Source organism: Somniosus microcephalus, chromosome 4 (assembly GCF_052327205.1).
Source record: "Somniosus microcephalus isolate GS21.2 chromosome 4, FLI_Smic_1.0, whole genome shotgun sequence".
Classification (NCBI taxonomy): Eukaryota; Metazoa; Chordata; class Chondrichthyes; order Squaliformes; family Somniosidae; genus Somniosus; species Somniosus microcephalus.
The window spans coordinates 27623678-27642286 of record NC_140990.1 but is presented as its reverse complement, the minus strand read 5'-3'; the positions used below and the strand labels follow the sequence as shown (position 1 = coordinate 27642286).

The 18609-nt window shown below is 50.0% G+C and overlaps 2 pseudogenes; one reads left to right on the top strand and one right to left on the bottom strand.

Annotated features, from left to right (window-relative positions):
* Window positions 1–619: 619 nt before the first annotated feature.
* The window catches only part of LOC147118457 (uncharacterized), a 36381-nt pseudogene continuing 18391 nt past the window's right edge, over window positions 620–18609 (bottom strand).
* Window positions 3763–18609, top strand: part of LOC147118456 (uncharacterized) — a 40208-nt pseudogene continuing 25361 nt past the window's right edge.

The window sequence follows — 18609 nt, the reverse complement described above, 5'->3', positions numbered from 1 at the left end:
TTTAAAATATTCTAACGGTGCAGGAGCAGGAAGAGGAGACAATGATTACAAACGATCTGAGGGTTTCTTAGAGCTGGGATCTTTCTGTATTCTGTCCACTCGAGGAGTTAGATAACAGACTTACTCCTGTGAATATAGAGCTGGATTATTGGGCCGCGATGTGTTTAATTGTTCATCTTATTGACTCTAATCCTTTGCTAATTGTTTGCTGTGATCTGTTTACTTATTCATTAAAAAAAAAAGACATTTGCTGAGTGGATTAAAATTTAAATTTAAAACCAGGTTCTGAGGCGTGATGCTCTATTCACACATCGAAGGTGACAGAGATGCTGTGGGTCACACGCTAAGTCCAGTAGCTGAAAGTGATTAACAGACTGGGTTTTGTGTTTAGTAATCCTGGGCGTGTTACCGATACCTTCCCTGGATACCAAGGCTGGGAGAGGCACTCTGGAATGTTTGGGGAGCTGTGACTTGTCCATGAGAGTAACCGAAGGTATCAGAACTGAAATAATCTAGAGTTAGAAAGGAGAAAAGGCCCAAAAATGGAACAGTCGGTAACAGGACATCAATTAGTCTCCTCTTATCTTGGAGAAATTAAATATTTGACACAGTGTGTGTTTGACACAAAGCTGATTTATTTGACATAAACATGTTAAATCTTCATGGAATAATTACCACAGTCATTTTTAGACTGGAAACTTAAACCTGTTTCACTTTGTCAAGAACAGATCGCAGGTTTACACCAATCTCTGATTTGACAGCACGTTTCCAGCATTCACCGTTGTTCTTCCTGACTCTAAACACAGTTGTAAAGGAGCCTTCTGTTCCGTGCCTGGGAGCTGTGAACCATGGGAGAGAGTGGCTGGGACACATTTCTTACACACCTCAAGATAAACCCGCACGGGGACTTTGCTGTCAGTGAAGAGAGACGAGAAATCTACCATGTGTTGAAAACAAAGCTGATTTATTTGACATATAACCAGAATATTAAACTCCAGCCCAGTTATAGGGATTATTAGCATCAGCAGAAACAAACCCCAACTGTGAGAATGAACATGGTTCAGTCCCGGATGTGATTAACAGCAGCAATAACAGCAGAGTCCAACGCTGGAAATCACATGTGATCTAGCTGGTGTTTCAGCAGGGTGGATGACAGAGTGAATCCCTTCCCACACATGGAGCAGGTGAACGGTCTCTCCCCAGTGTGAATTCGCTGATGCACCATCAAGCAGGAGGAGTGAGTGAATCTCTTCCCACACACAGGACATTTAACTGGTTTCTCCCCCTTGTGAACCCACTGGTGTTCCACCAGGTTAGCGGACTGAGTGAATCCCTTGCCACACACGGGGCAGGTGAACAGCCTCTCCCCGGTGTGACTGCTTTGGTGTGTCCGCAGGTGGAACGAGTGCCTAAACCTCTTGCCACAGTGAGAGCACTCGAATGGTCTCCCGTCAGTGTGAACTATCGCGTGCTTCTGCAGGCCAGATGAATTACTGAATCCCTTCCCACACTCTGAGCAGGTGAATGACTTCCCCCCGGTGTGAATGTGCTGGTGTCTCAGCAGGTTGGATGGATTAGTGAATCCCTTCCCACACGTGGAGCAGATAAATGGCCTCTCTCCAGTATGACAGTGCCGATGAGTTTCCAGCTGGGACGGGGAACCGAATCCCTTCCCAGTCCCCACATTTACACAGTTTCTCCCTGGAGTGACTGCATTTGTGTCTTGACAGGCCCGATGATTGGTTGAAGCCTCGTCCACACACCGAGCACGTGTATGGTTTCTGCCCGGTGATTGGTGCTTTTTCCTTACATATTCAAAATCCCATGTTATTCAGGTCCTGGTGAATCGAGTGACTCTGTCAGATCTTGACGTGATGTTTAGTTTGAGTTTCCCATCTGTAAATCCTCCCCTTCTAACACCCTGTTAAAGGAGTTTACAAAAGTCATCATTGTAAGCACAAGATAGAAATTCAAAATAGTTAATTAAGAACATAAGAAATAGGAGCAGGAGTTGGCCATTCGGTCCTTCGAGCCTGCTCCGCCATTCAATAAGATCCTGGCTGATCTTCTACCTCATCTCCACTTTCCTGAACTATCCCCATATCCCTTGATTCCCTTATTATGCTAAAATCTATCGATCCCTGTCTTGAATATACTCAACGACTGAGCAGCCACAGCCCTTTGGGGGAGGGAATTCCAAAGATTCACCACCCTCTGAGTGAAGAAATTTCTCCTCACCTCAATCCTAAATGGCCGACCCCTTATTCTGAGACTCTGAGTTCAAGTGTCTCTTACGTTCATTAATAAATAGACATTCTTATTATGAACACAGCTAGCTTTTGCTAGTTACTTTTATTGAGCACATGGGGACTCGGTACAGTATCTGTAGAGGCTTCCATCTTGACTGCTGCCTTGTGGGTAGCCTAGTGCCTCATGGGTAATGTAGTCTTAATATATCTACAGCTGGGTAGTGTAGTCTTATACAGCTCTACGGCTCCACCTAGTGTCCACTATAGAATGACACGTTATTGATCATTACAGTGTCTCTGGGACATTCTTTCCTCTCTTGTTCCCCCAAAGCTGTAATTTCCCATCCCACACACTCTCCCTCCTCCCTGTGCTGAAATCCAAACATATCACATTATCTTCAACTTTTTTTCCTTTTCTCCGAAGTTCCCCCTCAGTGAGCACCTAACATTTGAACTAAGACTGACCCTTACAGGACCAGCAGCTTCCAACATGACATCACCACCTGCTCAATTGGATCAGTTTAATTGGAAAGGTCCAGTGAGAGAGCTGTGAGATAATTGTAAGGACAGGACAACTGTGACCAACATTATCTTTCGAAATAGAGTTTAGAATACGGACAGTGAAGCTCTGACTGGCACAGAATCAAAGACAGACTCGTAATTAAATGTTTCACTCGTGGCATAACAATTAAATGACGAGAGAGAAATGTGCAATAAGATAATTAAATAGGGAGTTACACTGACCTCATCAGCCCAATGGAAAAAAACTTGTCGAGGAATTCAGCGAATTAATTAAGTTACTATAAAGTTCCAGGTTCTTATTAGTATCTCCTTAATGGAGTTGTTGTTAACTTTAGACAGCATGATGTCATGTGAAAACAAGCTATCGGCTAAGGGAAAGGTCTGTCAATTCATACAATCAGAGAAACTTCAGATATCCCCCTGAAGCCTGCGTTATAATCGGCCCCAGCGCACCGCAGCTGGTCACCCTCTTGCTGCGCCGCCATTGGTTGGAGGACCCGCAGCCAGCTCGGTCCTCCACACCCGCCCCGCTCTTCCTATTGGTCCGGAGCTCCCGTCAATCAGCCGGGCAGCGTGAGCTAAGCATGCGCGTACCTTGGCAGCAGCCGCCGACACAACAGGTGAGAGGTCAAGGAGCGGGTGCATGAACCCGGGGGTACGCGGGCCGGTCATACCGCGAGCTCAGGGAGCGGGTTCATGAACCCCGGGGGGTCGCGGGTTGCTCACACCCCGAGCTCAGGGAGCGGGTTCATGAACCCCGGGAGGATGCCGGCTGCTCACACCCCGAGTGCGGCACCAGGCCCCATTATTAAAACACTCAAATCAAAGCCCGCTGCTTCCCGGTTTCTCCCGATTCGCTCAGCAAAGGGGTCCCGCGCCAAACTCCGGAACAGACAGGAAGTCAGGGAGCGTCTGTAAATGAAGGAGGAATGGTGACTGGTCAGGGAGCGTCTGTAAATGGAGGAGAAATGGTGACAGGTTAGGGAGCGTCTGTAAATGGAGGAGAAATGGTGACAGGTCAGGGAGCATCTGTAAATTAAGGAGAAATGGTGACTGGTCAGGGAGCGTCTGTAAATGGAGGGGAAATGGTGACTGGTCAGGGAGCGTCTGTAAATGGAGGAGAAATGGTGACTGGTCAGGGAACATCTAAATGGAGGAGAAATGGTGACAGGTTAGGGAGCATCTGTAAATGGAGGAGAAATGGTGACTGCCCAGGGAGCGTCTGTAAATGGAGGAGAAATGGTGACAGGTTAGGGAGCATCTGTAAATGGAGGAGAAATGGTGACAGGTCAGGGAGCATCTGTAAATGAAGGAGAAATGGTGACTGGTCAGGGAGCGTCTGTAAATGGAAGATAAATGGTGACTGGTCAGGGAGTGTCTGTAAATGGAGGAGAAATGGTGACTGGTCAGGGAGCATCTGTAAATGGAGGAGAAATGGTGACAGGTTAGGGAGTGTCTGTAAATGGAGGACAAATGGTAACTGGTCAGGGAGCGGCTGTAAATGGAGGAGAAATGGTGACTGGTCAGGGAGCGTATGTAAATGGAGGAGAAATGGTGACTGGTCAGGGAGTGTCTGTAAATGGAGGAGAAATGGAGACTGGTCAGGGAGGGTCTGTAAATGGAGGAGAAATGGTGACTGGTCAAGGAGCATCTAAATGGAGGAGAAATGCTGACTGGTCAGGGAACGTTTGTAAATGGAGGAGAAATGGGGACTAGTTAGGGAGTGTCTGTAAATGGAGGAGAAATGGTGACTAGTTCGGGAACGTCTGTAAATAGAGGAGAAATGGTGACTGGTCAGGGAGCATCTGTAAATGGAGGAGAAATGGTGACTGGTCAAGGAGCATCTGTAAATGGAGGAGAACTGGTGGCTGGTCAGGGAGCGTCTGTAAATGAAGGAGAAATGGTGACTGGTCAGGGAGCGTCTGTAAATGGAGGAGATCTGGTGACTGGTCAGGGAGCGTCTGTAAATGAAGGAGAAATGATTCATTATTTTGGTGCTTGGTTTGTGTGAATAAATATATCACCAATTTGAATTAGACTTTTTTCTGTGTCCCAGATCCTGTAAATAATGGCTGTAAAGGAGCCAGACTCTCAGGAGGCTCCACACTGCTGGCTGCTCGTGTGTCAGTGATCTCCCATCAGATTAATGTGCTTCTGTTGTGTGTGTGTTTAACAAAGTGCCCGAAGCAATTCATAAGGTGGGGAACCAGTGAGTGTAGAACTGAACCGAGCCAGAGTCAGCACCTTCAGGGGAGGAGAGGGAGGGGAACCAGTGACTGTAGAACTGAACCCAGCCAGAGTCAGCACCTTCAGGGGAGGAGAGGGAGGGGAACCAGTGAGTGTAGAACTGAACCCAGCCAGAGTCAGCACCTTCAGGGGAGGAGAGGGAGGGGAACCAGTGAGTGCCAAGAGAGGACCATAAAGAAGAATACCCTCAGTCAACTAGTCCTGGGACTCAGTGAAGTAACTACTAACACTACTAACAATAACCAGCCCCAGGACAGTGACAGCGTAACACAAAGAATTCGACCCAACACAATCGTCGCTAAGCAAAAGGAAAAATATCTGTCATATTGGACAGAAACAACAAAAACCCAAAGCAAACTCAATTGCTACTTGGCCCTAAACAGACAATACAACATGGCTGATTACCTGACCATGGTAAAGGATAGAAAACTGAGAAAAACCTTGACAATGTACAGACTTAGTGAACATAGCCTGGCGATCGAAAAAGGTAGACACAGGCAGACCCGGCTACCAAGAGAGGACAGGATATGCTCTCACTGCAGTCAGGGAGTGGTGGAGACAGAGATGCACTTCCTCACAGCTTGTAGAAAATATCAGGGCATAAGGGAGAATTTCTACCCAAAATTCACAAAAATATGCCCGGAATTCAGAAATTTGAATGACGACCAAAAACTCCCATACCTACTAGGGGAAGAGAGAAATTGTGTAACCTTAGCGGCACACTATGTTACAGCTTGCCATAAACAGAGGGACAACCACTAAATATAAGAAAAGAGTATATACAAATTATATGAATGTATATTTATACACTCAGGGAGATATCTGTTTATACACTGTATGGATGGATAGATCTGTATTTTTGTGTACAACCATGAATGTTTTTCGATGCTTTGGCAACATAAGATGTACCTTGTCATGCCAATAAAGCGATTTGAATTGAATTGAATTGAGTGTAGTACTGAACCCAGCCAGAGTCAGCACCTTCAGGGGAGGAGAGGGAGGGGAACCAGTGAGTGTAGAACTGAACCCAGCCAGAGTCAGCACCTTCAGGGGAGGAGAGGGAGGGGAAGCAGTGAGTGTAGAACTGAACCCAGCCAGAGTCAGCACCTTCAGGGGAGGAGAGTGAGGGGAACCAGTGAGTGTAGAACTGAACCCAGCCAGAGTCAGCACCTTCAGGGGAGGAGAGTGAGGGGAACCAGTGAGTGTAGAACTGAACCCAGCCAGAGTCAGTACCTTCAGGGGAAGAAGAAAACTGGGAGCAGAGGAATAAATTTGGAGATGGTGCGATGGGTTTGGATTTCAGCACAGGGAGGAGGGAGAGTGTGTGGGACGGGGATTTACAGCTTTGGGGGAACAATAGAGGGAAGAATGTTCCATAGAAACTAGAATTGTCTGTTCTGAATTTGTATCCTGTACTTACAGTGATGACTTCTGTAAACTCCTTTTACAGGGTATTAGAGTGAGTCACTCTTTTCATCAGGACTTGAATATCATCGGCCTTTGAATGTGGAGGGAGAAATGTTTGTCTGTTCTGTCTGTGGGAAAAGATTTCAAACATCAGTGTGACTGGAAAAGCACCGAGACACCCACACCCGAGTGAGAGTGTTCCAGTGCACTGACTGTGGAAAGAGCTTTAACCAGTCACACAGCCTGAAAAAACATCGCACCGTTCACAGTGGAGAGAAACCAGACACGTGTTCTGTGTGTGGACAAGGCTTCAACTGATCGTCCAACCTGGAGAGACACAAGGACAGTTGCACCATGGAGAAACCGTGGAAATGTGGGGACTGTGGGAAGGGATTCAATTACCCATCTGAGCTGGAAACGCATCGACGCAGTCACACTGGGGAGAGGCCGTTCACTTGCTCCATGTGTGGGAAGGGATTCACTAACTCCTCCAGCCTCATTGAACACCAACTTGTTCACTCTAATAAGAGACCGTTTAAATGTTCTGACTGTGAGAAGAGCTTTAAAAGCAGAAAGCATCTGATGCAACACCAACGCACTCACACCGGGGAGAGGCCGTTCACCTGCTCCGTGTGTGGGATGGGATTCACTCAGTCATCCACCCTCGCTACACATCACCTTGTTCACACTGATAAGAGACCATTTAAATGTTCTGACTGTGAGCAGAGCTTTAAAAGCAAAAGGGATCTGCTTAATCACCAATGCATTCACACCGGGGATAGGCCGTTGACCTGCTCCGAGTGTGGGAAGGGATTCATTCAGACCTGCAACCTGCTGAGACACCAGCGTATTCACACTGGGGAGAGGCCATTTACCTGCTCTGAGTGTGGGAAGGGATTCACTAATTCATCTTACCTGCTGACACACCAGCGAGTTCACACTGGGGAGAGGCCGTTCACCTGCTCCGTGTGTGGGAAGAGATTCTCCCGTTCATCCCACCTGCTGAGACACCAGCGAGTTCACAAGTGACTGCAGAGGTTGGATTCTGCTGTTATTGCTGCTGTTAATCACATCCAGGACTGAACCATGTTCATTCTGACAGTTGGGGTTTGTTTCTGCTGATCTTAATAACCCCAATAACTGGGCTGGTGCTTAATATTCTGGATATCTGTCGAATAAATCAGCTTTGCTTCAAGCACTCAATGTTTTGAGTATTTGATTTCTCCAAGATAAGAGGAGACTATTTGATGTCCTGTTACCGACTGCTCCATTTTTGGGCCTTTTCTCCTTTGTAACTTTAGATTGTTTCAGTTCTCATACCTTCGGTTACTCTCATGGACAAGTCCCAGCTCCCCATACATTCCAGAGTGCCTTGCCTAGCCTTGGTATCCAGGGAAGGTCTCGGTAACATGCCCGGGATCATTAAACACAAAACCCAGTCTGTTAATCACTGCCAGCGACTGGGCTTAACGTGTGTCCCACAGCATCTCTCTCACATTTGATGTGTGAATAGAGCATCATGCCTCAGAACCTGGTTTTGAATTTTCCTTTTCCCTGACTCTCCACTGCACACTCGCCTCCTTCATCCCTCAGTGACCTAGCCCTACCCTGACTCTCCACTACACACTCGCCTCCTTCATCCCTCAGTGACCTAGCCCTACCCTGACTCTCCACTGCACACTCGCCTCCTTCATCCCTCAGTGACCTAGCCCGACCCTGACTCTCCACTGCACACTCGCCTCCTTCATCCCTCAGTGACCTAGCCCGACCCTGACTCTCCAATGCACACTCGCCTCCTTCATCCCTCAGTGAACTAGCCCGACCCTGACTCTCCACTGCACACTCGCCTCCTTCATCCCTCAGTGACCTAGCCCTACCCTGACTCTCCACTGCACACTCGCCTCCTTCATCCCTCAGTGACCTAGCCCGACCCTGACTCTCCACTGCTCACTCGCCTCCTTCATCCCTCAGTGACCTAGACCGACCCTGAGTCTCCACTGCACACTCGCCTCCTTCATCCCTCAGTGACCTAGCCCGACCCTGAGTCTCCACTGCACACTCGCCTCCTTCATCCCTCAGTGAACTAGCCCGACCCTGACTCTCCACTGCACACTCGCCTCCTTCATCCCTCAGTGACCTAGCCCTACCCTGACTCTCCACTGCACACTCGCCTCCTTCATCCCTTAGTGACCTAGCCCGACCCTGACTCTCCACTACACACTCGCCTCCTTCATCCCTCAGTGACCTAACCCGACCCTGACTCTCCACTGCACACTCGCCCCCTTCATCCCTCAGTGACCTAGCCCGACCCTGAGTCTCCACTGCACACTCGCCTCCTTCATCCCTCAGTGACAGAGCCCGACCCTGACTCTCCACTGCACACTCGCCTCCTTCATCCCTCAGTGACAGAGCCCGACCCTGACTCTCCACTGCACACTCGCCTCCTTCATCCCTCAGTGACCTAGCCCGACCCTGAATCTCCACTGCACACTCGCCTCCTTCATCCCTCAGTGACCTAGCCCTACCCTGACACTCCACTGCACACTCGCCTCCTTCATCCCTCAGTGACCTAGCCCGACCGTGACTCTCCACTGCACACTCGCCTCCTTCATCCCTCAGTGACCTAGCCCTACCCTGACTCTCCACTGCACACTCGCCTCCTTCATCCCTCAGTGACCTAGCCTGACCCTGACTCTCCACTGCACACTCGCCTCCTTCATCCCTCAGTGACCTAGCCCTACCCGGACTCTCCACTGCACACTCGCCTCCTTCATCCCTCAGTGACCTAGCCCGACCGTGACTCTCCACTGCACACTCGCCTCCTTCATCCCTCAGTGACCTAGCCCGACCGTGACTCTCCACTGCACACTCGCCTCCTTCATCCCTCAGTGACCTAGCCCTACCCTGACTCTCCAGTGCACACTCGCCCCCTTCATCCCTCAGTGACCTAGCCCGACCCTGACTCTCCACTGCACACTCGCCTCCTTCATCCCTCAGTGACCTAGCCCTACCCTGACTCTCCACTGCACACTCGCCTCCTTCATCCCGCAGCGACCTAGCCCGACCCTGACTCTCCACTGCACACTCGCCTCCTTCATCCCTCAGTGACCTAGCCTGACCCTGACTCTCCACTGCACACTCGCCTCCTTCATCCCTCAGTGACCTAGCCCGACCCTAACTCTCCACTGCACACTCGCCTCCTTCATCCCTCAGCCACCTTCTTCTTCTTAGGCAGTCCGTCGGAACCGAGGATGACTTGCTTCCACATTAAAAATGAGTTCACAGGTGACTGATGAGTCCAATGCGGGACCTACAGTCTCTGTCACAGGTGGGGCAGATGGTGGTTGAAGGGGCGGGTGGGTGGGGTGCTTGGGTTGACATGCGCTCCTTGCGCTGCCTGCGCTTGGCTTCCGCTTGCTCCCAGCGAAGAAACTCGAGGAGTTCGGCGCCTTCCTGGCCACCTAGCCCAACCCTGACTCTCCACTACACACTCACCTCCTTCATCCCTCAGACACCTAGCCCGACACTGACTCTCCACTGCACACTAGCCTCCTGTATCTAACCCGTGCTGTACCTTGTGGTAAACCACTGTTGTTCACTGTTGTTCACTTCACTGTTGTTCACTGTTGTTCACTTCACTGTTGTTCACTCTTGCCCAGTGTTGTACCTGTCTGTGCATGCCTCAGCTGGCTCCGCCCCTGGCTCCACCCACATGCCCTGGTATAAAGGCGGCTGCTCTGCAGTTCCCCAGGCATTCAGGACCGGTCGACCACTAGAGGCATGCCTTCGTTCTTTAGCTAATAAAAGCCTGTTTGTTACTCTCTTAACTTCCAGTCTTTCTCAGTAATTGATAGCGCATCATACCTGCCCTGGGATTGTTTGATGGGATAGTGTAGAGGGAGCTTTACTCTGTATCTAACCCGTGCTGTGTCTGTCCCGGGAGTGTTTGATGGGATAGTGTGGAGGGAGCTTTACTCTGTATCTAACCCGTGCTGTATCTGTCCCGGGAGTGTTTGATGGGACAGTGTAGAGGGAGCTTTACTCTGTATCTAACCCATGTTGTACCTGCCCTGGGAGTGTTTGATGGGACAGTGTAGAGGGAGCTTTACTCTGTATCTAACCCATGCTGTACCTGCCCTGGGAGTGTTTGATGGGACAGTGTAGAGGGAGCTTTACTCTGTATCTAACCCGTGCTGTACCTGCCCTGGGAGTGTTTGATGGGAGTGTGTAGAGGGAGCTTTACTCTGTATCTAACCCATGCTGCTGTTCCTGCCCTGGGAGTGTTTGATGGGACACTGTAGAGGGAGCTTTACTCTGTATCCAACCCGTGCTGTACCTGCCCTGGGAGTGTTTGATGGGATAGTGTAGAGGGAGCTTTACTCTGTATCTAACCCCTGCTGTACTTGCCCTGGGAGTGTTTCATGGGATAATGTAGAGGGAGCTTTACTCTGTATCTAACCCGTGCTGTACCTACCCTGGGAGTGTTTGATGGGACAGTGTAGAGGGAGCTTTACTCTGTATCTAACCCGTGCAGTACCTGCCCTGGGAGTGTTTGATGGGATAGTGTAGAGGAAGCTTTACTCTGTATATAACCCGTGCTGTTCCTGCCCTGGGAGTGTTTGATGGGACAGTGTAGAGGGGGCTTTACTCTGTATCTAACCTATGCTGTACCTGTCCTGGGAGTGTTTGATGAGACACTGTAGAGGGAGCTTTACTCTGTATCTAACCCGTGCTGTACCTGCACTGGGAGTGTTTGATGGGACAGTGTAGAGGGAGCTTTACTCTGTATCTAATCCGTGCTGTACCTGCCCTGGGAGTGTTTGATGGGACAGTGTAGAGGGAGCTTTACTCTATATCTAACCCGTGCTGTACCTTTGATTGCTGTGATTATCTCTCTGCTGAGGTGTGATAAAGGGCAGTTAGAAGGATTATCTGTAATCATCTGGCAGTGTTCTCTGACTATATATGCTGTACCTATATGCATCTCTTCACTTCGCCTAACGAAGGAGCAGCACTCCGAAAGCTTGTGATTTCAAATAAAGCTGTTGGACTATAACCAGGTGTTGTGTGACTTCTCACATTTGTCCACCCCAGTCCAACACCGGCATCTCCACATCATGGCTACTATCGACACCACAAACTGCCGGCTCAAAGTGGAGAGGATCTCCAAGAAGTTCGTGCATATCAACACAGACATCAAGTTTCTACAGAGATGCAAGAAAGCAGACAAGATCCCAAAAGGACTACAGATCACTAACCCACTCAAGTCTACCTACAACACAGACTACGCTGAGAGACTCTGCCGTCGTACCTCTCGCACACTCCTCAACCATCTCGTACAGCAGCTCTGCAGCAGACGCCGCAACCTCGAAACCAAGATAGAGTCCATGTTCTCAGCCTGTGCTCAGGACACAGCAGACCAGCTATGAGACACTGCCAAACAGACAAGGCAACGGAACTACACTGCCTACATGCACACCAAGAACAGGAAGCTTGAGAAACTCGGCATCACCACCAGCAGCAACCAAGTCTCCCCCGGTAACACGGTTGAAATCACAGGAAAGTCCATCGTCAACTTGTCCGACCACACCCTTCAACCAGACGAAATTGAAGTTCTCAGCCGAGGGCTCAATATCTGCCCCACCACCAAAATGGACCCCATCGGTCTCGCGGCAGAAACAGAGGAATTCATCAGGAGAATGAGGTTCCGGGAATTCTTCCACAAATCCCAAGATGTCAGCAGCGAACCCAATGAGACAATCAATGATCCGGAACAGCAGACAGAGGGATCCGCAATGCAGCAACCGAAGAAGAAAGAGTCAAATTGGACCCCACAGAGGGTCGCTGCCCTAAGCTTGTCATGTATTCTCAAGCTGTCAGGAGATGCATCAATGCCAGATTCATCAGCCGCACTCTCAAGACAGTCCAGAATGTCACCTGAGCACAACGCAATGCCATCCATGCTCTCAAGACCAACCGCAACATCGTCATCAAACCAGCAAACAAGGGGGAGCCATCGTCATACAGAACAGAATGGACTATTGCAAAGAAGCATACTGACAACTGGACAACCAGGAACACTACAGACAGTTACCCGCAGATCCGACCAAAGAACACACCCGCCAACTCAACAGACTGATCAAGACCTTCGATCCAGACCTTCAAAGCATCCTACGCGCTCTCATCCCACGTACTCCCCGCGTGGGAGACTTCTGCTGCCTCCCAAAACATACACAAAGCCAACACACCCGGACGTCCTATCGTATCAGGCAACGGAACCCTGTTTGAGAACACCTCTGGATATGTTGAGGGCATCCTGAAACCCATCGTACAGGGAACCCCCAGCTTCTGTCGCGACACTACAGACTTCTTACAGAAACTCAGCACCCACGGACCAGTTGAACCAGGAACACTCCTCGCCACAATGGACGTCTCGGCACTCTACACCAGTATCCCCCACGATGACGGCATCGCTGCGACAGCCTCAGTACTCAACACCAACAACAGCCAATGACCAGACGCCATGCTACAACTCATCTGCTTCATCCTTGATCACAATGTCTTCACCTTCGACAATCAGTTCTTTACCCAAACACACGGAACAGCCATGGGGACCAAATTCGCACCCCAGTACGCCAACATCTTCATGCACAAGTTCGAGCAAGACTTCTTCGCTGCACAGGACCTCCAACCAACGCTATACACCAGATACATCGATAACATTTTCTTCCTATGGACCCACGGCGAAGAATCACTGAAAAGACTACACGATAACATCAACAAGTTCTATCCCACCATCAAACTCACCATGGACTACTCCTCGGAATCGGTTTCATTCTTGGACACACGAATCTCCATCAAAGACGGACACCTCAGCACTTCACTCTACCGCAAGCTCACGGACAACCTCACGATGCTCCACTTCTCCAGCTTCCACCCTAACCACGTTAAAGAAGCCATCCCCTATGGACAAGCCCTGCGAATACACAGGATCTGCTCAGACGAGGAGGAACGCGATGGACACCTACAGACGCTGAAAGATGCCCTCGTAAGAATGGGATATGACGCTCGACTCATTGATCGACAGTTCCGACGTGCCACAGCGAAAAATCGCATAGACCTCCTCAGAAGACAAACACGGGACACAACCAACAGAGTACCCTTCATCGTCCAGTACTTCCCCGGAGCAGAGAAACTACGCCATGTTCTTCGCAGCCTTCAACATGTCATCGATGACGACGAACACCTCGCTAAGGCCATTCCCACGCCTCCAATACTCACCTTCAAACAGCCGCCTAACCTCAAACAGACCATCATTCGCAGCAAATTATCCAGCTTTCAGGAGAACAGCAACCACGACAGCACACAACCCTGCCACGGCAACCTCTGCAAGACATGCCAGATCATCAACACAGATACCATCATCACACGTGAGGACACCACCCACCAGGTACATGGTACCTACTCATGTGACTCGGCCAACGTTGTCTACCTCATACGTTGCAGGAAAGGATGCCCCAGAGCATGGTACATCGGCGAGACCATGCAGACACTGACAACGGATGAACGGACACCGCACAACAATCACCAGGCAGGAGTGTTCCCTCCCAGTCGGGGAACACTTCAGCAGTCAAGGACATTCAGCCTCCGATCTTCAGGTAAGCATTCTCCAAGGCGGCCTTCGAGACACACGACAACGCAAAATCGTTGAGCAGAAACTGATAGCCAAGTTCCGCACTCATGAGGACGGCCTCAACCGGGATCTTGGGTTCATGTCCCGGGGCCCGAAGTGTTACTTCTGTGGCCAAGCCAAACACCCCAAACGCTACATGTAACCCCACCTGATGTAGAGTCTTCCAGACTTGAGTCATCATTGGCTTGTTCTCTCTACACAGATGCGGCCGGACCTGCTGTGATTTGCAGCAAAAAAAAAATTTGTTTTGATTGTTTTTTGTTTTTCATACAGACGCCAGCATCTGCAACATTTGACCCCTTGTGACCCCACCTCATTGTTCTTTGATGTAATGTTTTCCTGACTGATTTGTTTGGACACCATTCACACCTTTGATTGCTGTGATTATCTCTCTGCCGAGGTGTGATAAAGGGCAGTTAGAAAGATTACCTGTAATCATCTGGCAGTGATCTCTGACTATATAAGCTGTGCCTATATGCATCCCTTCACTTCAGCTGACGAAGGAGCAGCGCTTCGAAAGCTTGTGAAGGTTGGACTATAACCTGGTGTTGTGTGACTTCTCACATTTGTCCACCCCAATCCAACACTGGCATCTCCACATCATGACCCCAACAATGGACGGCGGTTGGAGGCGGGACTTGGGCCAAGCAGATTGGCTGCTGACCTTTGATTGACGGTTGACTGGACCAATCCCCGAGGCCGCGGGCTGTCCTGCACAGTGGCGCCGCCTGGTGTGAGGGCGAGCGGCGGCTGGAGCTGTGGGTCCCGCAAACTGCGCCTGCGCACTGCTCCTGTTCCAGTGGGAGAAGGTGTTCAACGGGCTGGGCTCCTGGAATTGGGAATAGCCCCACCCTCCAATAAACCCCAGCCTGGATTTGTAGGGGGGAAGGGGGGAGATGATGGGAATCTGGATCAACCCAGTTGGCAGCGAGCGAGGGGCGGCTTCCGCAGCCTTCACCCCATCACGCCCCACATCACTTCCCCCGAGGCTGCTGAATGGGAACTGAGCCGGCGCCCGGTGTGAGGGCTGCTAGTGGGAGAAAGAATGAAAGAGGGAGAGAGTTTCTGGGCCCACCCCTAGAAACCTTCTCACGGACCCCGGTTGAGAACCTCTGATTGACAAGAGACGCTGCAGCAACTCGCCAAGGCTTCTTCGGCAGCACCTCCCAAACCCGCCACCTCCACCACCTAGAGGGACGAGGGCAGCAGGCGCAGGGGAACACCACCACCTCCAAGCTCCCCTCCAAGTCATACACCATCCCCACATGGAAATATATCGCCGATCCTTCATTGTTGCTGGGTCAAAATCCTGGAACTCCCTCCCTAACAGCTCTTTGGGAGCACCTTCACCACACGGACTGCAGCGGTTCAAGAAGGCGGCTCACCACCACCTTCTCAAGGGCACCAATCTCCTCCTGTCTGATATAAACCAACCTCACAGTCACTGACACCAACCTTCTCCTGTCTGATATAAACCAGCCCCACAGTCACTGACACCAATCTTCTCCTGTCTGATATAAACCAACCCCACAGTCACAGACACCAATCTCCTCCTGTCTGATATAAACCAACCTCACAGTCACTGACACCCATCTCCTCCTGTCTGATATAAACCAACCCCAGTCACTGACACCAATCTCCTCCTGTCTGATATAAACCAACCCCACAGTAACTGACACCAATCTCCTCCTGTCTGATACAAACCAACCCCACTGTGGTATCTTGAGGTGGCCATAGATGGAGACAGACACAGGTTAACTCCGTAACATGGTTTAATCAACACTTGCACATAAAAGCTTCTGCCATGAGGCAGCAAAAACAAAGAGTACAACCAGTACAGACCAGACTTAACTCAGGAGACCAATTGCCACAGCACCACCTGGTGGATCAGGTTACTCATAACCTCCCAGGTTACTACACTCCTCCCCCCTTAAGATTGCTGTATGCAATTCTTAAGCAATAACCCTTACTAGGTACTACGTTTTAATTAACCAGTATGCTCTAACCATGGTTAACCCCTGACTAATTTAACAGGTTTGTATAAGTCTTTCTGGTTGCTTGCGAATCCTTTGTGAACGTCTTAATTCCACTTGTGGTGGATTCTCAGATTCACTTGCACTTGAGATTGGAGTAGTCTCTGATGTTGGTTTTACTCTGTCCCGCTGTGGCCTGGCAGCACCAGTGTCCACTGGCACCTTATAAGCCATGCTGGGTCCTGGAACAGCCTCCTCTACTGCCCTTTGTTCCATCTGAGGCAGTTCCCCCTGCTGCCGGCTGAAAAGCTGATTCACATGCCGACAAACCCCTCGACCATCCCCTAGTAACACGGAGTACAACACAGGTCCTGTAATGTCCTGGATTAGTCCTGGTATCCATTTAGGTCCATAGCCGAAGTTCCGGGTGTACACAGAGTCCTCTATGGCGAAATGACAAGCTTTAGTATGTTTGTCATGGTACGCTTTTTGGTTTGTTTGTTTTGTCTCAACCTTGCTTTTGAGATCTGGGTGTATCAGGTCTAACGTGCACCGCAACTTTCTCCCCATCATCAACTCAGCCCCGTGGTAGCTTGGGGTGTTATACGATAACTAAACAAGGCTCTATTGAGCTTGGTCTCCAGGGTGTCACCTGAGCTCTTCCTCATGAGCTCCTTAAAAGTCTGCATGGCTCGTTCGGCTAACCCATTTGAGACTGGGTGATAGGGAGCCGAGGTGACATGTGTGATTCCATTCCTTACCATGAATTCTTTGCTCCCTTCACTAACAAAACACTGTGCATTGTCGGATACAATCATTTCTGGAATACCATGCGTGCTGAAGCTGTTCCTGAGACAATCCAGTGTGGCATCAGTCGTTGCCGAGCTCACTGGGTAAACGTCGATCCACTTTGAGTGAGCGTCTACCAGCACCAAAAACATTTTGCCCATAAAAGGTCCCGCATAGTCTATGTGAATTCTACTCCAGGGTTTGCTGGGCCACTCCCAGGGATGGAGTGGTGCCCCGGTAGGTGCTTTCCTCTGTTCCTGACATATAGTGCATGACTTTACCTTTGACTCAATTTCAGCATCCAAGTTAGGCCACCACAGGTAGCTCCTAGCCAGTCCTTTCATTCTAGTCATTCCTGGGTGCGATTGATGCAACTGTTCCATCAAAGTAGAGCGTCCCCGCTCTGGGACTATGATGCATGCTCCCCATAGCACACATCCATCTTGGACACTGAGCTCGTGCTGTCTCTGTCTGTACGGCGCGAACTCCGGTCCCTCACGGTGATCTGGCCAGCCTTTCAACACATACTCATGCACCCTTGACAGAACGGGGTCCTTGGCTGTCCAGCCCTGGATTTGCGCTGAAGTCATCAGGGGACTGATCTCCTGATCCAGCATCAGGACGTGCTCCTCAGGGGAAGTACTGCGAGGAGATTTTGAGAGAGGCAGGCGGCTGAGCGCGTCAGCGTTCCTGTTTTCCTTGCCGGCTCTGTACGTGATCACATATTCATAGGCTCTTAGTATTACTGCCCATCTCATTATTCTCTGTGATGCCATTTGAGGCACCGCTTTCATCTCATTCAGTAAGCTAATAATAAGAGGCTTGTGGTCAGTACTGATTACAAACTTCCTCCCATATATGTACTTATGGAATTTCTTTACTCCAAATATAATGGCTAACCCCTCTTTATCAAGCTGTGAATAGTTCTTTTCCGCAGCTGTGAGCGTGCGTGAAACAAACCCGATGGGCCTTTCCGCTCCATCTGGCATGCGGTGGGCCAACACTGCCCCCACTCCATAGGGTGATGCGTCGCAGGACATTATCAGCTCCTTCTTCTCGTCGTAATGCACTAATACCCTGCTGGACTGAAGTAGCTCCTTTGACTGCTGAAACGCTTTCGCTTGCTCTGGCCCCCAACGCCATGGCTCTTCCTTTCTCAGCAGTTTGTGCAGGGGTGCCAGCAGCATCGATAAGTTTGGAAGAAACCGGTTATAATAATTCAGGAGCCCTAGATAGGCTTTCAGTTCAGTCACTGAGGTGGGTGCAGGTGCATCCTGCACTGCCCGCACTTTCCCTGGTAATGGATGGAGGCCTGTGGCATCCACCCGATGTCCCAGGAATGTAACTTCCTTCTCCATGAAACTACACTTACTCCGTTTCAGGCATAGCCCCGTGTCTTCCAACCACTGTAGCACTTTGTCCAGTGTTTTTACGTGATCCTGATCATCACTTCCTGTTAAGTCATCTAAGTACACGGCCACCTTTGGAATGCCCTGCAGAATGCCCTCCATAGTCCGTTGGAATATTGCTGGGCTAGAACTGACACCAAATGGTAACCTGACATACGTGAACAGCCCCTTGTGTGTGTTCACCGTGACAAACTTTTTTGATTCTTCATCTAGCAATATCTGCTGATACACATGACTCATGTCCAGTTTGCTGAATCTTTCTCCCCCAGCGAACGATGTTAACATGTCCTCCATTCTCGGAATGAGGTACTGTTCCAGTG